Source organism: Alosa pseudoharengus, unplaced genomic scaffold (genome assembly GCF_046254945.1).
Source record: "Alosa pseudoharengus isolate Yale_2024_CS ecotype anadromous, Long Island Sound unplaced genomic scaffold, YU_APseudo_1.1 YU_APseudo_1.1_scf_20, whole genome shotgun sequence".
Classification (NCBI taxonomy): domain Eukaryota; kingdom Metazoa; phylum Chordata; class Actinopteri; order Clupeiformes; family Clupeidae; genus Alosa; species Alosa pseudoharengus.
In genome coordinates, this window is record NW_027468664.1 from 4,318,076 (window position 1) to 4,343,263 (window position 25,188).

General features: G+C 40.6%; 1 protein-coding gene across 5 annotated transcripts in view; it reads right to left on the reverse strand.

Moving 5' to 3' along the window:
- The window catches only part of pparaa (peroxisome proliferator-activated receptor alpha a), a 37,095-nt gene extending 12,149 nt beyond the window's left edge, over positions 1-24,946 (reverse strand). For 2 of the 5 annotated variants that reach the window (XR_012989251.1, XM_076296270.1), the window contains exon 1: positions 1,271-1,529. The gene's annotated coding sequence lies outside the window, so the exon portion shown is untranslated. Of the gene's footprint in view, positions 1-1,094; positions 1,530-24,591 lie in introns of those variants that run through there. The other 3 variants (XM_076296272.1, XM_076296271.1, XM_076296273.1) reach the window with 3 other exon arrangements.
- Positions 24,947-25,188: the final 242 nt, after the last annotated feature.

Consider the following 25,188-nt stretch of genomic DNA (forward strand, 5'->3'; position numbering starts at 1 on the left):
CATAAGAACTAATCAACGGAGTTGAAAGTGGAGAGAGAAATCTAGGCTTACCTGACAGTTCACTTATGAGAAGACGACTATGGGTTTGGACCAAATAAATACACAAGCTCCACCAAGGGACAAAGTCCAAAATGACACACACTGCATGACCTGGCCTTCACAATGAACGAGATTATTTGGTGCATGGCCAATATTTGAGCTGTACTGTGAGCGATGAGCTGTGAGCATGAGATAAGACATTGTCTAAAGCTAAACAATCATACACATCCAGATGCTAAGGATAGGATGACCTCAGCTGACCCTTAAAGCTCACCCCATAAACATTTCTCCCAGGGCTGAGTCCAGTATAAAGGACAAACAATCCCATGAACACAAAATGTAGGCTTATTGGTTTCACAACATAGCATATCGATTCCAAGAATATAATAGGCCTATAAATTGGCCTTATAATGCTGGTTAATGATGTGATAAATGCGTTAGCATTGAAAAGAACTTAATCAGAACTTAATCAGAACACCATCAGCGCAACTCAAGATTAGTATAAAACCTGGTACCTACACCAGTTAGATGTGTGGAATAAGCATCAGACACACTGTATCCAGCAGAAGACAGTAAAACGTTGGATAGAGCACAAAAGGAAGTGTCAATCTAGTCAAAATGGTCTCACACCCTTATTGTAATGCTTGATCAAAAAACTTGTCAAATCTATTCAAAATTTTGTAAAGCCAAAAGACTGATCATAGGAATCCGTTTTGAAGCTATCTGAGCATCCAAATTGGACAGTTTCACAGTTTTCTTGATTAGACATTCAGAGTCAGAGGTTGGGGAGGTTGAGTTTCCATCATTTTCGATTATTGTATAGCAGAGTACAATAATGAAAACACTCGTGTCTACAAAACAGACTGTAATTAAGTCAAACAAATGCACAGATTTAAAAATAACTTTTACATAATTCAGTTAAACTGACAACCAGGCTGGGCATGGAATGAGCAGCAGATCAGCTAGGCTATTCATTGCATTATTACGCAACATGTGAATGCACAATATTTCGTTTTTCGGCAGTTTCTGAAAATGTTTGCCATTAAATAGCCTACCGTGTAGAATTGGTTGGCATCGGTTCGGAGAATTGACATGCAGAATTAACATGTTTTATGTCTTCATGTTACTTTCAATGAGTGTTATAAGCCCATATTTGTAAGACGACGTGCATTATCATTTATCTAATAGCTTGTTACATAAGACAGAACACTGTTTAGGCATGTCTGTCTACCTTAAAGCCAGCTGACCAATCCAGATCTACCATACGACTCTTGGTTCTTGCCTGCAGCGGTTGAATCAGGAGGAGGCCGAAATATTGAAAAGTCCACACACGTTTCTTCACTCACCAGTATCCTACTATTGCCAAAACGCGTTGGTGGTAGCGAACCGTGCCGTTTCGCTTCCGGACGTGACGCTCCAATGACACTGCAGGATGCACACACCTCCTGACACACCTATAGTTTCAGCCAATAGAAATAAGTCCTTTTACTACGAAAGAACGGTGTCCTATCCACGACGTCGATTCATTATGGCACACAGTTCACGATGTGAATAATTCGTACTAGCCGATTTTGGAGCATGCACGAGCTGTGAGCTGCATGATGCGGGAAATCCTCATATCATAGTGTAGGTTGGAGGTTCTCAACCTTTTTGGAGCTTGAGCATGCTGAGAGACCACAGCATGCTCACATAATGCTGACTGACCTTTTTATATTAAGAATCTGTGTCACTGATGCATTTAAAAATGTGTAAAAATGCATCCTCAAAATTATACAGCACACCAGCTGAGAACCACTGGTCTAGGTTACAGTATATTGAGGCCAGGGAAGACAGACAGTTCATTAGACCAGTTCTTGAAACTGAGTCTGTGAAAAAGTTTTTTTTTAAGGAAACCAGGATCTAATGAGCATCTTTGAGCATTGTCTACACAAATCTATAGCCAGGTTTAGTCATTGAGGCAAAGCATATAGGAGAAAGGCTTATCCATTCCATATGCTTATAGCCTACACCACAGCCAATACTAATGTTATTGATACAATAATAAACGTGTGATACCATAATGCTAAAGATACAATAATACACGTGTGATATCATAATGCTATAGATACAATAATAAACATGTGATACCATAATGCTATAGATACAATAATACACGTGTGATATCATAATAATAAACGTGTGATATCATAATGCTATAGATACAATAATAATGTGATACCATAATGCTATAGATACAATAATAAGCTCATTGTTTCTGAAAAAAGCCAACTGCATTTCCTCTAGCCTGAATGGATTCCCTCCACATATTCAGCTGCTATTTGTGGTAACTTGAACTCTAGTGCCACCCACTGTTCATAAACCTAGGGTGAAACACACAACCTTTTCCCAAAAAGTGTATCAAAACTCAATTAATGGTTAACACTCAAATGACAGGGTGTGTATGTGTATACAGTTTGACTATTGCCCTGTATGTTGGAAGCACAGACATTTCTATGAAAGGAAAGCTTGAGAGTCTGTGCCATGCTGAGCTGAAGCTGCTAAATGTCCATTTGGGTCAGAGTGCATATTTTATTTAGTGGACAAGCATCCATTTTAGCAACTGAGGAGGAGAACCACTGTTTCTTACAACAGACATCACCCATGTGAACCTGCAGAGATCAGATGGGCTTAACATTAAGTTATTTCTGACATTCTTCATCAGTATCTATTAAACATTATTGTTTGATCTCAGAAACATCAGAAAAATAAAGATACATCAATACAGAACATTATTGTTTGATCTCAGAAACATCAGAAAAATATAGATCCATCAATAAAGATCCATCTCCAATGTATGCATGTATGCCTATAGTGAGGATGATAGGTCAGATGTATGCATGTATGCCTATAGTGAGGATGATAGGTCAGATGTATGCATGTATGCCTATAGTGAGGATGATAGGTCAGATGAATTTGTATGATGAGAGTGAGATAAAAGACCATGATAGATAGATAGATAGATAGATAGATAGATAAATACTTTATTGATCCCCAAGGGGAAATTCAGGAACAGAAACAATTTCAACAGGCAGGATTTCATCATTTTATTGTTTGCTTTTAAAAGATACATCTGTAACACATTATTTAATGTAACACATTATGTGGTAATATAAAGTAAATATTTAAAAGGATAGCAATACTTACAGTTTGTGGGTCTTTGAAGATGTAGCGTTGTTTTGCTGCCCTTCAGGGAAGGCAGTAGGTTGTATAGTTATCTCCTGATGGGGCAAAATCACAACCCTGAAACCACACAACCTACTACCTCACCCTGTACGAACATCAGTGCATCAACTTCAATTTCTCAATGAAAGGTCATGTCTTCATTTACAAATGCACAAATCTACAGCATAAGCCTATGGAAATAAATCTGCATTTGCATATATGCACACCTTGCACATGTAGATCTAAAAGTAAACACGAGCATTATTAAACACATTATTGGTGTTTACAGGGTAGAATCAAATAAAAGACCAGAAAATCATGCTAAGTCAATGCAAGAGACAGTTCAATGAAACCTTTATTTTGATACATACAGAATATAAGTGAATTTCGAATTAAATGACTGGGTGTAATGACAATTTACACATTGTTTCTACAATAACTTTACACGTACCAAAATAACAATTTGTATTTATAAGCAAAAAATGTTGGTTTTTTTTTCATAACTTTCCACATGATGACAATACAGCCACTTCAGGAAAGACAGTAAGTTGTATAGTTAACTCACAGCAAGGGATTGACCCTAAAACTATACAACCTACTACCTCACTTCAAAGGGCAGTTTTGGATTCCAGTGCTCTGAATGCTTGACATACCGTCCTTAGGGTAACGCCTTGACCTGTATCAACTTCAAAATGATGACTTGTTCACAACCACCAAATACAGCAAACCATACAGCCAGATGAATGAAACAAAGGATGATTTGTATAAACACCATTATGATCCATAGAAAAGAACTGTGTCCACATAGTGGCATCTATAAGAGAAAGACAGGGAAAGATTCATGTTATTTTTCATTTCAGCAATGGAAAGCATGTAGGTGTAAAATAAATAAAATAAAATAATTATTTGTCACAGATAATTATACAAGGTACAATATGTTGTGAGATGCTTAGTCTTCTGACTTCAATGACAATGTATTAAAACAAAACAAATAAAAAGAACATTGAAGATGTGTGTTACTGTGATACATACAAAACATAGAGTATACTTCATATGAAGTATACTGTGTGAATTGAAATTCTATTATTATGTCATGTGGACCTGGTCCAGTCCTCATTCAAGATGTGAAAAGACTGTGGATAGAAGCTTATTTAGTCTGGGTTTCAGGCAGCGGTAATGTTTAATATTTGACTGGAAATATTCCACTCAAACTCACTACATTATTAATGGAAATCTTGTTTACAACTCTACTTTGCTTAGAGTTGGAAGAGTCAAGTAACACCTCTCCCTCACTAAGAAAGGAAGATCCTCACCATTTATCAAATTCTCCTCAGTTGTTTCACTTGTTGCACTTTGAAATACTCCAAATCAGGTATTGTAATGTTGTGACACTACTGGTAAATTAAGCCATCTAAATGTCTATGCCAATATTTTCTAATTGAACACACACTGAGTCAAAAGGTGAAAGGTCAATGTGAAGCTGGTAAGCACTAAGTAACGGGCGGAGACTGCCCTCAGCGCTGCTTGGGTAAGGCGACAGAGAGCAGGCTGGGCAGCTGTCATGGTTGTGAGGCCAGCGCGATGCTGTGGTCAGCGCTGAGAGTTTCCTGTGTGAGTGAGGCTGTGGTCTGCCATGTGGTTTACCTCTGGATGGGAGAGGCATACCCACAGAGGTGAGTCAGACTGCTGGGGCCTCAGAGAGGAGAGGTGTTACCACACGGCTCTCTCTCTCTCCACACACACACGCAAGCACACACACACACACACACACACACGCACACACTCTCTCTCTCCATATATATGTATATGTCTGTGTGTGTGCGTTTGTGTCTCAGTGTGTGTGTAAAAATATATGCTCAAAGTTTGTTTTTCCAGAGCTGTTCACTAAATCAGTGGTTCTCAAATGGGGGTACGCGTACCCCTGGGGGTACTTGAAGGCACTCCAGGGGGTACATGAGATTTTAAAATATACATATATTTAAAAACTAGAATCCATGCAAAAATACTTTAAAAACAATTATTTAAAAATATATACCAACCACAGAATCAGTCACCTAAGGGGGCGCTAGCGAGTCTTTGGGCCACGCCAGGGGTCAAGCTCTTGTACCTAACTGCGTTGCGTGACACCTGACGTGTGTGCCAAATTTCAAGAGTATTCGACCATGTTAACTACCTCAAAAACAGGACAGCAAAAAAGTAGAATAACAATAATAATAAAAATAATAATCCTTACAAAAACAATAGGGCCTTGCGCCCTTCAGTGCTCGGGCCCTAATAAATATTTCAGGAAAATATAAGTTCATAAAATGAATTTTATATTTCAGTAGGCTATTCAATTTCATTATCCTCCTAAAAACCCAGATTCCCTCCGAGACCAGGATGGTTCAACCCAACCTGTCACATGCCACCCGCCATCACCTGTCAATCACTGTCAAAACTCAAACGATGGAGTTGTGGTTGAAGCGTAGCGGTAATTCTTGTGCGCTGGTTAGGGGGTACATCACTGAAAAAAGGTTGAGAACCACTCTACTAAATCATAGCATGACAAACATGCTGTTATGCATTATGTGTTTATACTACAAACACATCTCGCCAGGTACAGCAAGGTAAATGTCAAATAAAACTCATCTCTGGGTCGTCTTTTATCAGACTGCAGTATGAGACACTCGGGCAGACAGTAATTGTATGTACTTTTGACATGGAGTGTGCTGGAGTGTCCTGAAGTGACCTCTCATTGCGAGCAGTCAACAGTTCCTCACCCGCCTAAATTGACTGCCCCTCTATGTCTAACAATGTTTGCCAAAGCAATAACAGGCCGCGGCTAGCTTTTAATAGACTATGAGATAAATACTGCTCCTCCCTTTCCCAAACAGTCACACACACAGCCATGCCACCGTAACCTTAGATGGCACTTTCACAAATGGAACCTCCAGCAGGCAGCGCAGACAGTCCTTCACTACCGTTTGCTCTCAGATGAATGACCTGGATTCATTCTGTGCACATGGGGAGGAAGTTGAACTGTGGCTGAACACTGCAGGCCCAGTCGATAATCAGGACACTGGCACAGCCTAAGATAAGTCACTTTTCTATTAGGACTGTTACTACTGTTACCTTATCCACCAGCACGAGCTGACATGGCACACGTGGAGGTCTTATTCAAACAAGATGAACATGTGACAGAGAGGAACATAACCAAGAAGCTTTCCTTCCAGGATGACTGAGAAGATAGTGAATTTAGACCACTTACAGGGATCACTATACTTCCTAGATCTTTTACCAAAGATACTTTAGTTTATCAGCCGTCTCTGCTTCTACTTAAAGCTCAGCGAAAAATAGCAAAAAAATGGTTTTGCAGCAACTAAAGTTAATTGGTGACTTTTCTGTTGTTGCATATTTACTGTCCAATAGGTGGCAATCTTCTCCAGGGCCTGTTGAGTGAACATTTTGACAATGGCATCTTTGTGCATTTAAAGGGTGCTAATCGTGGTGCCTTCAAGTATGGTGCCTTTTCATCTTCATTTCACCTGCGGGAGATTAAACTATAATTCTCTTTTGTTCCTTCCCCTGGTCTAATGCATAAGGGTAACAATAGGCACCAATTGGCTGTTTTGGCTATAAATCTAGTCAACCACAGGATAGTGTAGGCTATAAAATTATACCAAAAAATCTTCTACAGTCATTTTACAAATGTTGTGTCATATGAAAAGCCTAGTATATCCCTAATAATGTAAACCGACTCAAGCACCTGCAATTCGAAATTGACGTCGTGTGTGTCTCCCCTTACTCTTAATTAGGCATTTTATGTTGCATACACATACTCACTCACCCACAGCTTATAAATCAAGCACACAGATCAAGTATACTGCAGCGGTGCTACACTAGAGTGCACTACCTGTGGCCATCTAGATGGTGCGAGTGGCCATGACATCATCTATACGCACAACAATTGAGCAACTCCACCCCAGCTTTTGTCACCTGTCAATCATGTCTTAGCGTCATTGTGAGAGCAGGCGGCACATTTGTCTAGAAGACCGCCCATCCCTGCCCCCCTCTGGGCATGCTCACAGACCTTATACAGTCTAGCTTGGTCAGCACAACGACAGACAGAGGACTACATGTGCTTCACCAGATAAATGCTAAAGCACATTGTCTCATCTAATCAGGGCACTAGCATTCTACAGGTTTCATCTAATCAGGGGACTAGCATTCTACAGGTTTCATCTAATCAGGGCACTAGCATTCTAGCATTCTACAGGTCTCATCTAATCAGGGGACTAGCATTCTACAGGTTTCATCTAATCAGGGGACTGGCATTCTAGAGGTTTCATCTAATCAGGGGACTAGCATTCTAGAGGTTTCATCTAATCAGGGCACTAGCATTCTACAGGTTTCATCTAATCAGGGCACTAGCATTCTACAGGTTTCATCTAATCAGGGCACTAGCATTCTACAGGTTTCATCTAATCAGGGCACTAGCATTCTACAGGTTTCATCTAATCAGGGGACTAGCATTCTACAGGTCTCATCTAATCAGGGCACTAGCATTCTAGAGGTTTCATCTAATCAGGGGACTAGCATTCTACAGGTCTCATCTAATCAGGGCACTAGCATTCTAGAGGTTTCATCTAATCAGGGGACTAGCATTCTACAGGTTTCATCTAATCAGGGGACTAGCATTCTACAGGTTTCATCTAATCAGGGGACTAGCATTCTACAGGTTTCATCTAATCAGGGCACTAGCATTCTACAGGTTTCATCTAATCAGGGGACTAGCATTCTACAGGTCTCATCTAATCAGGGCACTAGCATTCTACAGGTTTCATCTAATCAGGGCACTAGCATTCTACAGGTTTCATCTAATCAGGGGACTAGCATTCTACAGGTTTCATCTAATCAGGGGACTAGCATTCTACAGGTCTCATCTAATCAGGGCACTAGCATTCTACAGGTTTCATCTAATCAGGGGACTAGCATTCTACAGGTCTCATTTTGCTTTAAGGACGTTGTTTCCTTTTCCGTTTTGCAACACAAGAGGCGAACTGGAAAAAACGTTCTGGCAGCAGCAGTGACAGAGTACAGGACAGTAAGTTAGAGAATGTACAACCGACAACTGTGGAAACTATTAAACCATCACGTACCTCATTGTTCTTAATTATCTTCACAAATGGTATATGTATATGTGGACAATTTTAAGGGAATTATGTACCTTAGATAGACAAAATAATTACAAAAGACATACAATTCCACCTGTTTCTGATTCATAATTCAATTATAGAGTTTACATCACAGGGCCGTGTTTCGAAAATATTCCACTTACTGTGATGAACACACACACACTCACACACACACAGACACGCACGCACTATCACACACACTCACACAATTTTTTTCTCAGTTGGCTAGTGAATATAATTAATGAATGTGAGTAGTGGATACTGGTAACAAATATTTAATGAATAGAAATCACCGAAAATAAACATCTTTATCTTCATCTTTCCAACAATTGAACATCTATATAACATCTGAATATTCAATATGAGTTATTCAAAGCTTAGGCCTTAGGACTTCTTTGAAGAATATCAATGAAAAAAAGAGTGTGCAGATTATAATTTTGTATCTCACAAATGAGGTAGAAAACAGGAATATTAAGTTATTTCCTTAAGACTACTCAGTTCATGCATTTAGCCTTTACTTTTAGACTTTACTCTTACTTAGATGAGAATATTTGGATAACAAAATGTGTTCAATTTTGGCCCAAATACAAGGGCCAGCTGCGCTTTTATTTATTCAGTGCATTTAAACCCGACTACAAAATATGGCCTTAGTCTTGATCAGACCTGCACCACGCAAACTCATGCACCAACATGCAGTCATTTTATGTAAATTTAAATAACCTTGATCATTCTAATTCCTTGATCATTCTAATTCTAATCTGCAATGTATACAATGTAGTTGCTTGTGCTGTACCACATACTGTTAAGTAGATAAAAACGTCATGTGATAAAAAAAAATGCAAATAAGAAATATTTTACTTTTGCATTCTATTTTTTGCCATGTTTTGGTTTGTATTATGAAACTTTATAGAACAAAATGTAGGAGCCATCTGTCATCTAGATCCTAGTGAGTGTGTGTGTGTGTGTGTGTGTGTGTGTGTGTGTGTGTGTGTGTGTGTGTGTGTGTGTGTGTGTGTGTGTGTTTGTCTTTATAGGAGGTGTCTGCACCCTCCTGGTGTGGGAACCCATTTCAGCACTCAACCCAAGGTCCATTGTGGTGCACATGGCATCAAGTGTGTGCTATACATGAGAGAGCATGAGTGTGTGTCGGTGTGTGTTGCTGCAGGACAGTGAAGGAGTGTGTGGGTGTGTTTCGCAACGTGACTGTGAGGGAGTGTGTCTGCCTCTTCTCTTACACACTCATTTTTTTTTTTCAAACAATACTATCTATCATTAATAAATGTTTTGTTTTTAACCTAATACAACTTATTCATTTTTACTTCTTAGGATTACTGTTATTTCAAACTGTGATAAATGGAAGTCTGTGGTAAATTTTAAAAAAAGTTTTTAATTAGGATTCTGTATACTAATGCGAACAAACATGAATGCTTATTGTCTACGCAAATTTATTTCATAATAATTTTCACAATTAAGTGCTCACCAAACTCAAACCAATTTACAATTTTGAATAATGCCACATTCTTTAGGCTCTATAACTGACACCAACAAAGCATGCTCAATAATTTGACTTGGTTCAGCATCCATAAAAATGTATTTTTAGATCAGAATCTCTTGAAGCCATTGATTGTTCCACATAATTTTGGAAAACTGAAAGTTGGTTCTGTGTCTGTGTGCAAGTGTGTGTGCAGGTATGCCGATGTACAGTATATGGCATGTGCTAACGAGCTGAGAACAGTGTGCTTATTAAAACGAATAAGCAAACAAATGTATAACACGTGAAGGACCAAAATGTTTTGGCCTGTGATGACTCATCCGTATCATCCTCCTATGATTGTTGAAAGTCCATGCAATTGAGCTTTCACAGCACAGAAAAAATCATAGCCATTTCCCATTAACATTAACAGGCTTCGAAATGTAGAACCACCAGATGAAATATTTGATATACAATCAATGCTGAGGAAGTATTCTATTTTTCAATAAAATAGTAAAAAAAATGTTGCACTGTATACAAATCAAATTAATCAAAGCTTATCTAAATATCGAACAAAATGGCGCGAGTCAGTATTTCACATTTACTGAGAAAGTGAGCATATTCAACATAAGTGTGGAATGAGTTTTGTATATCTAGAAACTCTGTGATTACCACACTGTAAATAAATAACATTTATTTCTGAATATCAACCGCGTGAGACACCAAAATAAAGGAATTATTCAGAATCTGGACGGCAATGCTAAATTGCAACAAATACAGTAAAAGGTAATGTGAACTCGAGCACGGCCCTGCTTGTATGGTCTGGCACCTATCCCAGCACAGCTGCAGTCATATGAAGGTCTCTCAGAAAGGCTTTCCTTTTTCCAAGATGAGAGCAAACACACCAGTTAGCAAGCTCAGTTTGTGGACACACACACTAACAGCACAGCATCAGGCAGACACACCTCAGCACAACTAAGACAAGACATTACTGAGCTTTCCTTCCAGACAAATACTACACTTTCGTAGTGCTTCGTTTCTCCCAGGTTTCGTAAGTTTACAGTATCAGTATGCTGCTTTTGTACAAACCATATTACAAATATGATCAAATTATGGCAATGACAATGCTACCCTGAATATGCAAAGCATAGATGCGGCTTTTAAACCAAAACACAAGAGATATTAAACCCACTACTCCTGCAACAACACAGATTTATACACGTACAGTACCACCTCCAACACAAGACTCACCAACATGTAACCAGCAGCAACTGCTTACCTCAAATCACACAAGAGAGCCAGCACATGACGACAATCCAAAACAACATGGCTAGACGAGGGCGTCCTCTTCCCTCCATGTGGCTCTCTGCAGCGAGAGCGGTCAGTTACCTCCACGGACCCAGTGAGGGGCAGCAAGAGCGGTCAGTTACCTCCACGGGCCCAGTGAGGGGCAGCGAGAGCGGTCAGTTACCTCCACGGACCCAGTGAGGGGCAGCGAGAGTGGTCAGTTACCTCCACGGACCCAGTGAGGGGCAGCGAGAGTGGTCAGTTACCTCCACGGGCCCAGTGAGGGGCAGCGAGAGCGGTCAGTTACCTCCACGGGCCCAGTGAGGGGCAGCGAGAGCGGTCAGTTACCTCCACGGGCCCAGTGAGGGGCAGCGAGAGCACAGGGACACAGAGGCAGGCAGGCAGGGAGAGAGCTCCATCCCCTCACCCAGCCTCAGCCACAGGCCACATGCCGGCTTGCCACCTCCGAGCCAGGGCCCTGCGTGGGCTGCCACAATAGGAGGCCATGAGGGTGCTGGGGAGACGCGTGGGCTGCCCGTCTGGCAGTTAACAAGTCTTTGAATGAGGAATGTTAGCAAACAGACAAACAGAATGTACGATGAATGTTAATGGCCCGGCCAGTCAGATCTCAGCATCGGCTCTGTCTTATGAATAATTCAGCAGCAAGGAATCAGAGCCCCCTCCCATACAATAACCCCCCCTCCAGAAAAAAAGGGGGAAAATCCTCAAATGCCTTCACTGGCTGAAAAGTGCAAGAGAGAGAAAGAGCCAGATTGGGGAGAAAAGAAGTATTTCTAATCTTTTGCCCACTCACTACTCTGGTCTCGCTGTGCTCAACCCACTTTGCCATTCAACCATTAATGCCCACAGCAAAGAACACAACACACAAAGAACACACAAGACATGCTCCTGGATACCACATATGATCGCCACTTTTTCGTTTCAACATGCAACATTTTTTTCTTTCAATGTCGGCATCTCTCACTCATTGCCTTTTTTATGTCTTTTGTTTGGAATTGGCACCTGTCCCAGAAAAAGCTCTGCCGTTGCACCGGCCTCCTGCTCCCCTTTCACTGGAGAGAGCCAACGGGAGAGAGGGAAAGAGAGACACAGAGAGCGAGAGAACGCGCGCGCGAGAGAGAAACAGAGAACGAGAGAGAGAGAGAGCAAGAGAGACACAGAGAGGGAAAGGCAGAGGGTGCGTGAGATAGAGAGGGAGAGGGGGAAATGAGAGCAGTGTGAAAGAGAGCAAGAAAGAGAGAGAGGGAAGCGATAGAGAGAAAACAAACGAGAGAAAGAGAGTGCCGTACTATCCACAGAACTACTCAGAGGAGATGCAACATGTCGAGAGCTCGGCCATTTTCACTCTGCCCTGCTGTAAAACCACAGACACAACAAGCACAATCATCCAGAAAGCTATTTAGCCACCTCACACTACCTGACCAGCCCCATGATTAATCTCAAAAAAAGTACATTGTGACAAGCAACTAGCACGGCAGAACAAAATGCATTTGTACAAATAGCAAAAGTCACAGAAAAAGAGCCAAGTTGACTTGGAACTCTATTCCCATAGCAACTTGTTGCAGGATGTTTAAGGCAGTTCCTGCAGATAGTTAGAGGCAGAGGTTTCAAATGCAGAGAGTAGTAAAAGCCCTCCTTCTCCTGGCCCAGTCTGTCTGAGGGGGAGGACCTTGCTGTGGAAATAGCAGCAGACGCTTTTCTCTTCTCTTCTCAGCAGCTTCTCTCTTCGCTCTCTTCCTTGCATGTGGCCCAGACCAAACGAGTGAGAGAGAGAGAGAAACGAGGGGAAGGGAGGAGAGAGAGAGAGAGAGAGAGAGAGAGAGAGAGTAGGGGGGAAGGAGCTAAGCTGATGATGAAATAGGGGCGCAGTCAAGTACGTGAGCAAGTCGCTCTTTCATTACACGTTCCACAGAGCCACTAGAGAGAGAGAGAGACAGACAGAGAGAAAGAGGGGGACACTGTCTGCCTTGCTCTCTCTATCGCACATACACAGACACACCTTGCTACATTACATGACATCTGAATAGTTAATCTCAGAGCTTATTTCTCTCACTTGTACAGTACCTAATGGTGGCCACCGCAGAAATAAAAAAAAAAGCTTGCTTTGAGACATTCTCCACCACATACGGTTGAGCCCATTTTTTCCTTAAAGGGGGGTGAGGACACAACAGATTTCAACTTTCAATATTATTGAACCGCTCCAGCCTTGTTCAGTGTGGTAGAGCATGGGCATGGACCTCCTAGCACACACTTCTTTAACTCTCTCCCACCTCCAATCAGTCCAAACTACACCAGGGTCCTTACCACTACTACCTTTTGCCCCCTGCAACTATTTCTGCAGGGAGTCCAAACCTGATAAGGGGTTTGGGTGAGACTCCTTCACTGGCGTTCTGGAGGAGAAACAGCTGTTGAGAGCAGCACAGAAGCCTGCAGATAAAGATGAGCAGCGTATTGGACGCTTACATCCACACGCCGAGCACTACAGATCTGACCTCTGGCAGAGGCCCGCCAGGCAACGGTGCGCTTTTTAGAAGAGGGAAAAACGTTCTCACAGACAAAGCTCTCCTCTTACTTCCTGTGCTCCCCCTTAAATAGCGATATCAAATTATTATTTATGATGTTTTACCATCAATATGCAAAGAATTATTACCATCAATATTCAAAGGATTATTATGCATTATCAAGTACAAGTTGTTAAAAAATCGCTCTGCACTGACCTGATACAGTATGTACCGAAAAATATTACACATCCATACCACAAATGTGTTTCTCATGTGTTACCAAAGCTATGCAACGGATAAAAAAATACATTTAATTACACCATATGTTATGGACTGCACTGGAGCAGTGTCCAGCCAGAGAGTCATTCTGCTTTTGCAGGGTTTCAGACACAATGTTGTAATTACCAGCAGTAGCTCTCACACACACACACACACACACACACACACACACACACACACACACACACACACACACACACACACACACACACACAGAGAGACACATACAGCTTATCTTGCCTATTCTCAGAGCCCTGCCAGTCCTCGGCCGAAACCTCCCCTGCTCCGCCAGGACACTGACCCCTCACCAGAGAGCCCCGTCGCCAACCAGCCTCTGAGCCACATGCCACACAGAGCCAGCTGGAGGACGCGAGCAAATGACACGAACAGACACAACTATGGGTCTGCCACTGCACAATATGGAAGTGGACACGTTTCCCATCTTACTGCCCTCGTCTAATGACAATAGCGGACAGTGCACCTACTAGCTTATGACTGCCACGTCACATCTTGCCACGTTGTCTAACCAATGGGAAAGGGGATGAGCATATTAAACCAAAATTGTACTGTTTCCATATACTACATTATTGTCTGTAATTGAGTGAGTGAATCATTCTTGGTTTTAATTAAATTGTAGTTTTAAGCATTTGTTTTACCACTTCATTTAAGTCTAATGTTCACAATCAACTCTTGCTGATGGTCTAAGCTGTGGCAGGAATGCTCAGGCTTGGCATGCATGTTCAACTGTACATTGCGTTAAGTTCACTTGAGGATACAATTTTGGTTTTGGGTTGGCTGCCAACACCCAAACAGTAAGTTTCTATGTAAGACCTCATCTTTCTCAGAGCTGACTGCTTATGGGACCCATTGATCAAATGCCAATCACAATAACTTCTTTATGAATTTGCAAAGAACAGCTTCAGTGTGGTTTTATTATGGATCACCCTGACAATTTATATGCAAGGCTTTCATGTCATAATGTCTTCAATGATAAGGGAGACAGAAAAGATGTTTACATTATATAAACATAAGAATTAACCATTCAATCTAACAATTCACCATTACTTTAACCTGGAAATGTAAACTATTAACCTCTAAAAGGTCAACTAAAACTATTTCAGTCAGTATGATTTTCTTATAAACAAGGATAGATTTTTAGTCAATGGAAATTCATTAGTATGATGACAGACTTCCTGATTTCATAGGAAAATAGGCAAAACGTGTCAAGTACAATGAAACTTGCAGAAGTGTAGAAAACCACACAGCAAACAAGGACGTTGCGCTCCAGCATAGCATATCTGTGTTGCTAAGCAACACTACGTGCAACACCCCACTCATTTAGCAATCCTGTGCAACAAACACTGATAATGACAACCATTCCACAAACACTGATAAATGTACAACAGTGGCCGATTTCAGAAGCACAATATTGAAGTCTTCTCCCATACATAAAGCAACACTAGAACATTCAAATACATTCTTTCACTCCGACTTTTACATAGCCACATTACCTAAATGCAAACCAAGGATATTATTATATGTTGCAAATTAGGGATGCTGTCTTAGTAAACATTTCTGAGCCACAGCTTTCCATTAATGGTTAAGTTTTCCTGAGGGGAAATGAGAAGCAAACTAATTAATTCATACCTGAAGATGACTGCTACTGCAACAAGAAACTACCAAGGCACAATTTGCATGTGAGCATTTCAACCGCCATATCTGGCTGACAGATACGGATATCTCATCTCTCATCCTGAATCAATGTGTTGAGAATGAGCATGAAAAAAATCTATGTGAAATCTGGAGAATGTGTTTTTTTCACTTGCAAAAACGCAAAGTCAAAGTCAAAGACTGAACTCACATTTCAGTGAGGTGTGAGTTAACAAAGCATGCCTTCAGTACCGGCACTGGTTCCTGTCCAGTACTCCTTATTAGTTTACACTACGTTTATATGCACATTTACTCAGAAATAAAGTCCCACTGAGTAAATATATACACATTCCAACAGCCCAAGAATATGAAAAGCGTACGGAGATACACCTGTACAAATTTCATGTGCTATAATATATATAAAAATAAATCAAGATTACATCAATATAAACAAAGATCAATAGAATGCCAGGTGCACTAAAAGATTTAAACTAAATATCAATTAGCAGCAACAGTATAAGACACAACATTTTTCATGCTCTGTCTTCGCCGGCGCACGCTGTCTGTGGTGGGTCCTTCTTGGGCCCCTGAGCACGCGTGTCAAGATGACCTCTCAATTACCGCCAGGACCTCTGGGGTCACATTTTGTTGAGACGTGAACAAAGGCCATGACCCCGGGTCACAAGTGTTAGACTAGGAGCAGGCCGGCCCCATTGACGGGGAGTGCACTGTTTGCTTTGAGTAGGTAAAGATCAGTCGCACGCTGCCTAATGGGGATTAAGAGGTGATCCCCTCAGGGGTGTCACTCACGGCAGTCCCACATCAGCCTTTATTAACTCCTCTGACCTCTGAGGGCCGGCAGAGGTAGCACAGCACAGCACAGCACAGCACACACAAGAGCGACAGCCACGAAAAGAGGCATCTACCAACAGGAGCATGTTAGACTACTTGGACAACTCGTTAAATCAAATGCAAGGAACTAAGTCAACTATAACCATACTGACCTATACCGTCCAGTCATGTGCAATACAAAAAATCTGATGCTGTCTCATTTAGTTGTCCTTGAAGTGCATAAATATGTATGACGACACAGAATACAGAAAAGGAACCGTAATCAGAAGAATAACCATTTCTGCTCATTCTGTAAAAGGTTGTTTAATGGTCCTCCCACATGATATTTTCAAATAATATTTTAAGCAACTCAGAGACAAAAAAATGGTGATTAAGAGTATGCTTGAAATGAATTGCTTTAACTGGTTCCACAGACCATGATGTGTGAGGGGGTGCAGGCAGGGGGCTGTGATGTGCAGCACACAACCCTCAATTTCCAATCCCAAAATGGAGGACAGAAAGAAAGACACAACATGGTGGTCACTGCATTTTTGGAGTGAATGTTAAGTCAAGGTCTTTATAACATAAAGTAAACATCTAGGACAATTTCAGTTCATTTTCACATAACTTTCCTCAAAGTTAACATAAAGGTTTCTGAGATGGACTCATTTCCAGATTTTACAGGTGCAAATGTTTGCCTGGTGAAGTTTAAACACACTGAAATCTATAACATTTACAGGATAAATATTTCTTAATCTAATTCTATGTATATTTCAACAAATATTTAACTCTTTCAATAACTCCTTTATTTAACTTTCTCAATAAAAAGTAAATTATTACCAAACTTACTTTCAACGTTTTTAAACAAAACATGGCAAGTTTTTTTGTTTCATTAATATTTATTTCTGTCAATCTTATAGGCTACATACCTTAGACTTAAAATTAATTCACTTTATGACTAGATGTATATGCCTCAGATAATTTGGATCAGAAGTAGACTGTTAGATTAGAGAATGTCTCTCGGATCAGAAATGTAGGTTCATATTTCCCATGTGTTGGTCTCATAGAGACAGCTAGTTAAGTGTTATATAAAATGTATGATAATTCAATCTCTAAATATTAATTTGTGAATGTACATACAAACACTAGTGAAATATTGACCTTAAGCATTTCAGCTTTCTGTCTTAAATTCTTTTACTTATTTGTTCTATTTTATCTTAAATAATTATGCAACAAATTCATACAAAACACTAATTTTTTTGTATTTGCATTTTGAAATGACAGCATGACTGTGTGCTATAATGCCCTGATCCATGAGCCATGTTTAAAATGCTCCTGGATGTTTAAGTTTCAGATGAAGGCAAAAAAGATGCCACACAGAAAGGGTTCACATTTACTGCCTTCTTGTCTATAAAGGTAGAATATTGAAGTGCAAAAACAAAACATGGTGAAAATCTCAACCATGGGCTGCTCAATGAGAGCAAATAGCCTTTTTTAATATAAAAAAATATGATGAATGGTTAACAAAAATATATTGGTAAATCAGTCATATAAAAAGGCTTCTATTTTCTACTTTGCCACATACCTGTACTGTTTTTTGTTATCTTCATAATATTAGCATTACACAATTGTGTGGTAGAATTAACACACAGTCCGCTTATATTAATCCTGATGACAAGTACAGCACCACTGCAAGTTTATACATGACTGTGGATAAATATTGATGGCTTTTGTTGACTATTTAATCTAAAATTGTAAGAATAAAACAACATACTCATAAGCAATCGATCACTGTGCAATATCCTTCACCATTACAACAAAATAAAATGAAATTGTCAAAGGCTCATCAGAGCTCTTGAAAGAGAATTGCCGAGCCTGAAGAGCAAAATAAAATAACATCTCTCAATTAAAGTAAGCATGTCTATGATTCATTTAATTCTCTGTTTGAAAGAAAAAAATACCAAATCAAATAAATCGCAAACCGTACATGCCATGTTGCACTAAATTCTCAAATAACATATTGAGAATGTCTAATTGAATGCCAGATGTAAACTATTAACATAACTTTTAAAACAGGATATGCAAAAGGAAGTCATTCGATATGGTGTTTTAACTGATCAGCTTGTTTCTTAATCATTGGCAAAATTATTTATAATTAATTTCAGAATTCCTTTTAAGGTTTGACACACACACACACACACACACACACACACACACACACACACACACACACACACACACACACACACACGCACACACACACACACCTCCAGGCAGTCTGCACACAGCTTTCTTAAATCACACACGAGTAACGATACATCTTTTCAACATTTCATCACATTTTGCCTTAACAGGAAAATATAAATCTCTGAGGTATTAAAATTCATTACTCTGTCTAAACGATTTCTCTCCTTCCTTTTAGGCATGAGCTTCCAGACTCTCTTAAACGCTGCAGCAGGATTGTTACATGCCGTTTTGCTGCACTGCGATACTATGGTGTTCTGATAATAATAACCTCATGCAAATATGCCAAACAACAAACAAAAAGAGAAACACAAAAGTGAATTTGTTACCTGAAGAACGTGTAATATGTAGGATTTTAGATCTTAATTTCCATTTTGAACTGAAATTGACATTGAACTAGTAAGTGGTTGTTGCCTCACTATAGCCTATGATATGACCCACAATAGTGACCATCTCTTATCTCATAACATCCTGTATGCTCCTATGCATTCAAAAGAGAAGGAAGCGATGTCTACAGCTTTAGAAATTCCTATTACTGGAAATACATGTTTCTAATGCATGTCCACGTTAAATTAACTTGACAAGAAATTGTATGAGGCAAAATGATGTCACAAAGTTTGTGCTGATAAAACGAAATCGCCACGTAATACCACTACCCTGAGGAATATTTATTTTTTAATATCATATAATCGGATATTGAACATTAAGCATGTCTATTATGTTACAAATAGCTGCATATTCCCTATCAAATGTAGGTGTTGAACTGACCCCTTTGTAATAACCCTTACAAGCAGATAGCAATCATTAAATGCAACGTAGGAATTCTTTGTATCGACAGAGGCACACTGAACAAACCTTTTTCCCTGAGACCTGTTTCTGCCGAGCCCACGTGCCAGGGTCCTGTTAGGGCTGGTGCTGGTGGAACGCTAAAGGCAGCATGGACTCTCTGACTTCCCTGCATGGCAGTACAGGGCGAGAGAGTGGGGAGTGGTACAGTCCTGGGCCCAAAGCCGGTGCTGGCGAGCGCCACGTCATGGCCTTGCATGGACAGCACAGAGAGGATTCGCCCCAGCAGAGCCCGCCACACCCAATCCGCCATGCCTGTCCCAACAGCCCCCAGGGAGACACACACTCATGGACACAGGCTTGGTCCACTTATGGAGGAGATCAGACACACAAACTGCCCTACTCTGTTGAGGGGATTTTAGGGATTACACAGAGTTTTATCCTGTATGCTATCCACTACAGGCAGCCATGAGCTGCGGCTAAAACAGAGGTGGAAAAGAAGCCAAGTCTGTAACAGTTTAGTTAGTAGGCTACAGCACAGTTGATAAAATGGTGGTTAATGAGTGATTTCAACTACGGCATGCGTCCCGAGGGAGCCACGGTGACACTACATCTCACATAGGCGCACACAGACCAGCTTCCCTGAGAACAACAAAGACCTAATAATCTTCACCTGCTACCAAAGACACTTTTTAAAGTGGCAATACTTAAAGTAATATTAGGGTAGCCATTTTAAGAATTTCCTATAATAGCTAGCAATGTAGCTAAATGTGAGCTCTTTAGTCTGTTTTTAAGTGATCAGTTTTGTCTCATGTAATATAAAATATTTTAAGGTTTACCTGACCTGATGTTAGGCCAGCAATATACTGGTGAAATGTCCAAGACACACACAGTCTCGGTCTCGACCTTCCTCACCTCTGCCATGCAATATCAGTTAGAGCACCATGTCAGTCTGGTGAGTATAAACACACAGGAGGACTCTGCCCTGCTCTTGTTTTCCAGACACAGGTCTATGTGCAAGCTTGAGAAAAAACTTTTGTGATGTAAGGCCAGCCATTATTAATTTTTTTTTTAAAGAAGAGTAATTATTATTTAAGTATAATCTGTATTCCACAAAGCAAGCTATAAAAATCCAAGAAAGCTGTGTTGCTATCTTTGCCTAATATTTGCAAAGTGTTACTGAGTCTGTTTCAGAGTTTACAAGGCTGCTAAAATGAAGGGCGATAAGATCAAGGGGATAAAGTTCTGCTCAAAGGCGTGAATAAGTGAAGTGGAGTAAGTTGACACTTTGTTATAACGACAGAACTCCATTTTCTCACTGGGTACTGAAAGCAATGAAATGCAAAATATTCTCTGAGACGTACAAAAAGCAGAGCACGCAGCAGAGCACCAAAGCAAGGCATATCGCTAACACGCTGTATGCGGTGGGAGCGTACTGGCAGTTGGTCCCTGCTCAGGGTTAAGGGCTCTCCTGCAGCCTGTGTTGTGTTGTGCGGTGGGGGCAGGGCAGGGCAGCTGCAGGAGCCTGAGATGCTAACAGTCATGAGGACGCAGACGCTAACAAAAGGAGCCTTTATGTAGTGTGCATACAGATAGAGCAGGCTCCTTTGTGCACCCTTTCACACGTCTCCAGCGGGCTGCACAGGTCCTCAGACGCCTCCTTTCACTCATGCCTCCACTACCACTATATAGGACACACACTGCCTCCACTACCACTATATAGGACACACACTGCCTTCTTGTGGCCACATTGAATGAAAGCAGACATGCACACACACACACACACACACACACACACACACACACACACACACATAGAAAAAGAGAATTACGTACTTCTAAATAAAATAACTAATGCAGGCCAGGAGATCAGAGAAGTAAGAGACAGACATTTCTGAAAGACGAAACAGAGAGAGCTGGATCACTCAAACCATGCAGATCCCAGAGTCCACAGTATGATGGGCTTCATTATCAGGGACCTGAGGGTCTCATGGATGGCAATAAGGAATGTGAATTCAAACAGAGAACTGCAGCCAATTTCTTTTTTTTTTTTTATCTATCATCTATCATAATCCCTCTGCTTGAACAGTTGGTCTAACGACTTAACTAGAACACGTGATTAAATTAGACAGCAGAAAGAGCAAACCTGTCCAATCCACACCTTAAAGAACAGTTTCCACAACTTTTCTGTCACTGGTGTCCTTTTCAGTAATCTGTCCAGTCTGATCCCTATTCCTGATTTGATATTAGATTCCGTATTATTCTGGTTGGAGTAAACTTCTCTGTCACCCACCCTTACCTAAAACATATTCAAAAATGCAAAATATAAAACATACAAATGAGCACTATTCAAAGTTGCAAACACTCTTGACTTGGTCTTTTATCAACAGTCAAGTGAGATTTGGATATGAAAAAGGCCAAAAAGGGGAATTCACTAAGTTTTAGAACAACTACATATAGAGCAAATGTTGAAGGATGCTGATTGAAAAGCAAAGAAATATCTTGGGGCTCTGAGGTTTTTCTCAAGCCTCCGTCTCTGCTGACCTATAAACCTTTGTGACTGGAGCAGATGCAAATGTTGCTGACTTGCTCCCCCCAAAATACTAAGGGGCTATTCAAACCAGCTCTTGGCCACAATGCAGCCGTGGTTGGCCCACAGAGCAGCCCAGTCTGAGACCGAGAGGCTGCCATGAGCGCTCACATGACCCTCTCCCTGCGTCAAGCTGGGAAAGGCCTGCCTGCCTGCGCTCATTAATTCTCCTCCTGTGACAGTTTAAAATGCCCGATTGCTACAAGTGCTATAAGTATAAGTATAAGTATAAGTATAAATACTTTTTTGATCCCGTGAGGGAAATTTGGTGATAATATCCATCTTTCTGAAATAATACAAATAGCAATGTTCTACGTGTACTATTTAGCATACAGTACAGTCTACTTTGCTATGCTGCCTTCTATAATTGTATGTCACACGCCCCACAATTTTCGATCTTCATAAATCACATTGTTAGGCGTGTCCCTATAATAATATAATGCCAAATAATACAGACATAATTATTTTCTGACAAAAAAGGCTCCTCAACCTGACAACATGAGTTATATAAAGTTTATGCAGGTCTTCAGATCATAAACAAATGTATATTTTGTGAATGAGATTAATGTGATGTGCAGTAGTTTTTGAGCTGTTTTCAACAGAACTGTTTATATGTCTAACCCTAAAACATGAGATTCAACATTCAAAGGTAGAATCCTCCATCCTGGCCAAATATTTTCTGATAATTAAGGTCACTACCTCCACTCCCCTCCATGCTCCTGAAGTAACGTTGATGTTTGGCTGGACTCATGCATGGGTCAATGTGGGACACTTTAGTTTCCTATTTCTTTTTTTGAGCTCTTTGGACAGATGGCTACAGGAATGTAAGTAGAATTTAGCTGAAAATGATGAAAAGTGAAATGGATGATAATCAAGGACCTCACCTTTAATTAGTCAATGAGTGTTGTCTGGCAGTGGAAAATGAAATGGAATAAATTAGCCAGCTCGAGCTAAAATATAAAGTTCTGAAAGCCCAAAAACATCTCATGTTCCACACGTGAGTTAATCCAATTGGCTCATAGTTTAGTATTTCGTTCCGGTCTGTTAGCAGGCCGTTGCTAGCGACGCCAGACCTTCTATTCTCTCTGCTCTGAGAATCAGTAGATTCAATACTGAAAGGGGAATCACATGTACTGGCTCAGCAACATCTGGAGGGCACCTGCAGAGGTCAGGTGACCTGAGACGGCCTACAGAATGACTGAGTGACATTGACTGAATAATGTGAGTCAGTGGGCCAATAGATATTCTAGGAAATCGTGACGTGATTCGTCGTGATTTTGATTCAAAGCTAGCAGGGAACAAGGCCCTGATCTGAAATGGGTTCTACTAAAACGTAGACCACACGATAATGATTAGTGTAACACAAGCAGGTTTGTTAAGTACGGTATCTCAGTTTGACGCATGTGATTTTGGCAGGCTATGGTTTAGATAATAATTTGGGGCAGCCGTGGCCTACTGGTTAGCGCTTTGGACTTGTAAGTGCCCTTGAGCAAGGCACCTAACCCCTCACTGCTCCCCGAGCGCCGCCGTTGAAGCAGGCAGCTCACTGCGCCGGGATTAGTGTGCTTCACCTCACTGTGTGTTTACTGTTTCACTAATTCACGGATTGGGATAAATGCAGAGACCAAATTTCCCTCACGGGATCACAGGAGTATACCTATACTTACTTATAATGTCATGCAGAAGTGAAACATGGTGACAGAGTGGACAGTGAGGGATAAACAAAGCTAAAGATGAGTGAATAGCTTCACGAAAATACAATCCTCTCTCCTCATCCTCATCTCTTGATGAATGTGGCATGTCTGACTAAAAGTTACTTAGCCATCATCATCAAAACCTTGTAGGCTATTAATCCTTGTATCTGTAGACATCGCCTACAGCACACAACAGTTGACAAAAACACTGGGCTACAAATAAAGGCAAGGCTAAAAACAGTCTAAAAATAAATAAAATCAGAAACAGTTTATGGCTGAAAAGTGCAAAAGAGTTGTCAAGTCACAAATTAACTTGTTAAATTATATTTCATAGTATGATGGTCAATATAGACAATAACAACTATCCTTGGGCTTCTGACAATGGAAGATAAATGATTTTTTGATTAGTGTGGTTGGGAATGTCAACATGCTGCAACAACCCTCTCCTGACAAATGGGATACTGCGTCTGACTCATCTGCGTCTGACTTTAACTGCTGACTCATTGCTGCTACGGCTCTGTGTCTGCGGGATGGAAGTAAAAGGAGTGCATTCCCAAACTAAAAGGCCAGGTGTCCTAGTTATCTACAGCAACAGTTTTAGAGCACATTTCAACATGTTTCCTCAACATTTACTGCCTTTTATGCCAGAGCAGTATGTTTTTATGTGCACATGTATATCTACAGCAATACATGCATATTTCAAAACATCACTTCAACAGAACGTGTAAGACCAAGCTTCCGACCGTATTCTAAATGGAATACAACTACACCCTTTGCTTATTGTCATTCATACTAGATAAGAACAGAGATGATGCACACTTACATTAAATACAGATTAGATTAGTTGCATGACAGGAGGCTCCTGTTCCCAGATGTCATGTTTGTCATGCCCAAGTCAGTTTCCTTGAAATATTTAGATTGACAAGGTAAGGTGAGGTAAGGAATACCTTGTTTAAAACTGCTGTGTCACATTAGGCACTGCTCTCAATGAACCAATCCACTCTCACCTGCATTGTGGCAGCCACACCCCCTCCAGCCTGTCCCTACAAATCACATGGCATCCTCAGAACTGTGAAAAACAGTCATACAGTTGTCTCAGTACCCTTGTGTGAATCTCCTTTGCATACAAATCATTACACCATTAAAATAAAAGCTTGTTTTCAACTGACAATGCATCATGAGATTGCAGATAAAACATTAAATCTGTTCTTTCTAGAAATGAGACTTATGTGTGTCATAATCTGAAACCATATATATTCTTCTTTTTAATGTGGCTAGCACCAGGGTCCTGTTTCTTTTGAGCTCAAAACTCAGCCGGAAGAAACTGCCGAAAGTCCTGCAGAGAGCTGTTTAATTTGCTTGAAGTATTCATGAACTCGCTTTTGACTTGGGCCCTTGCTTCTACTTCACTGTATCCTAA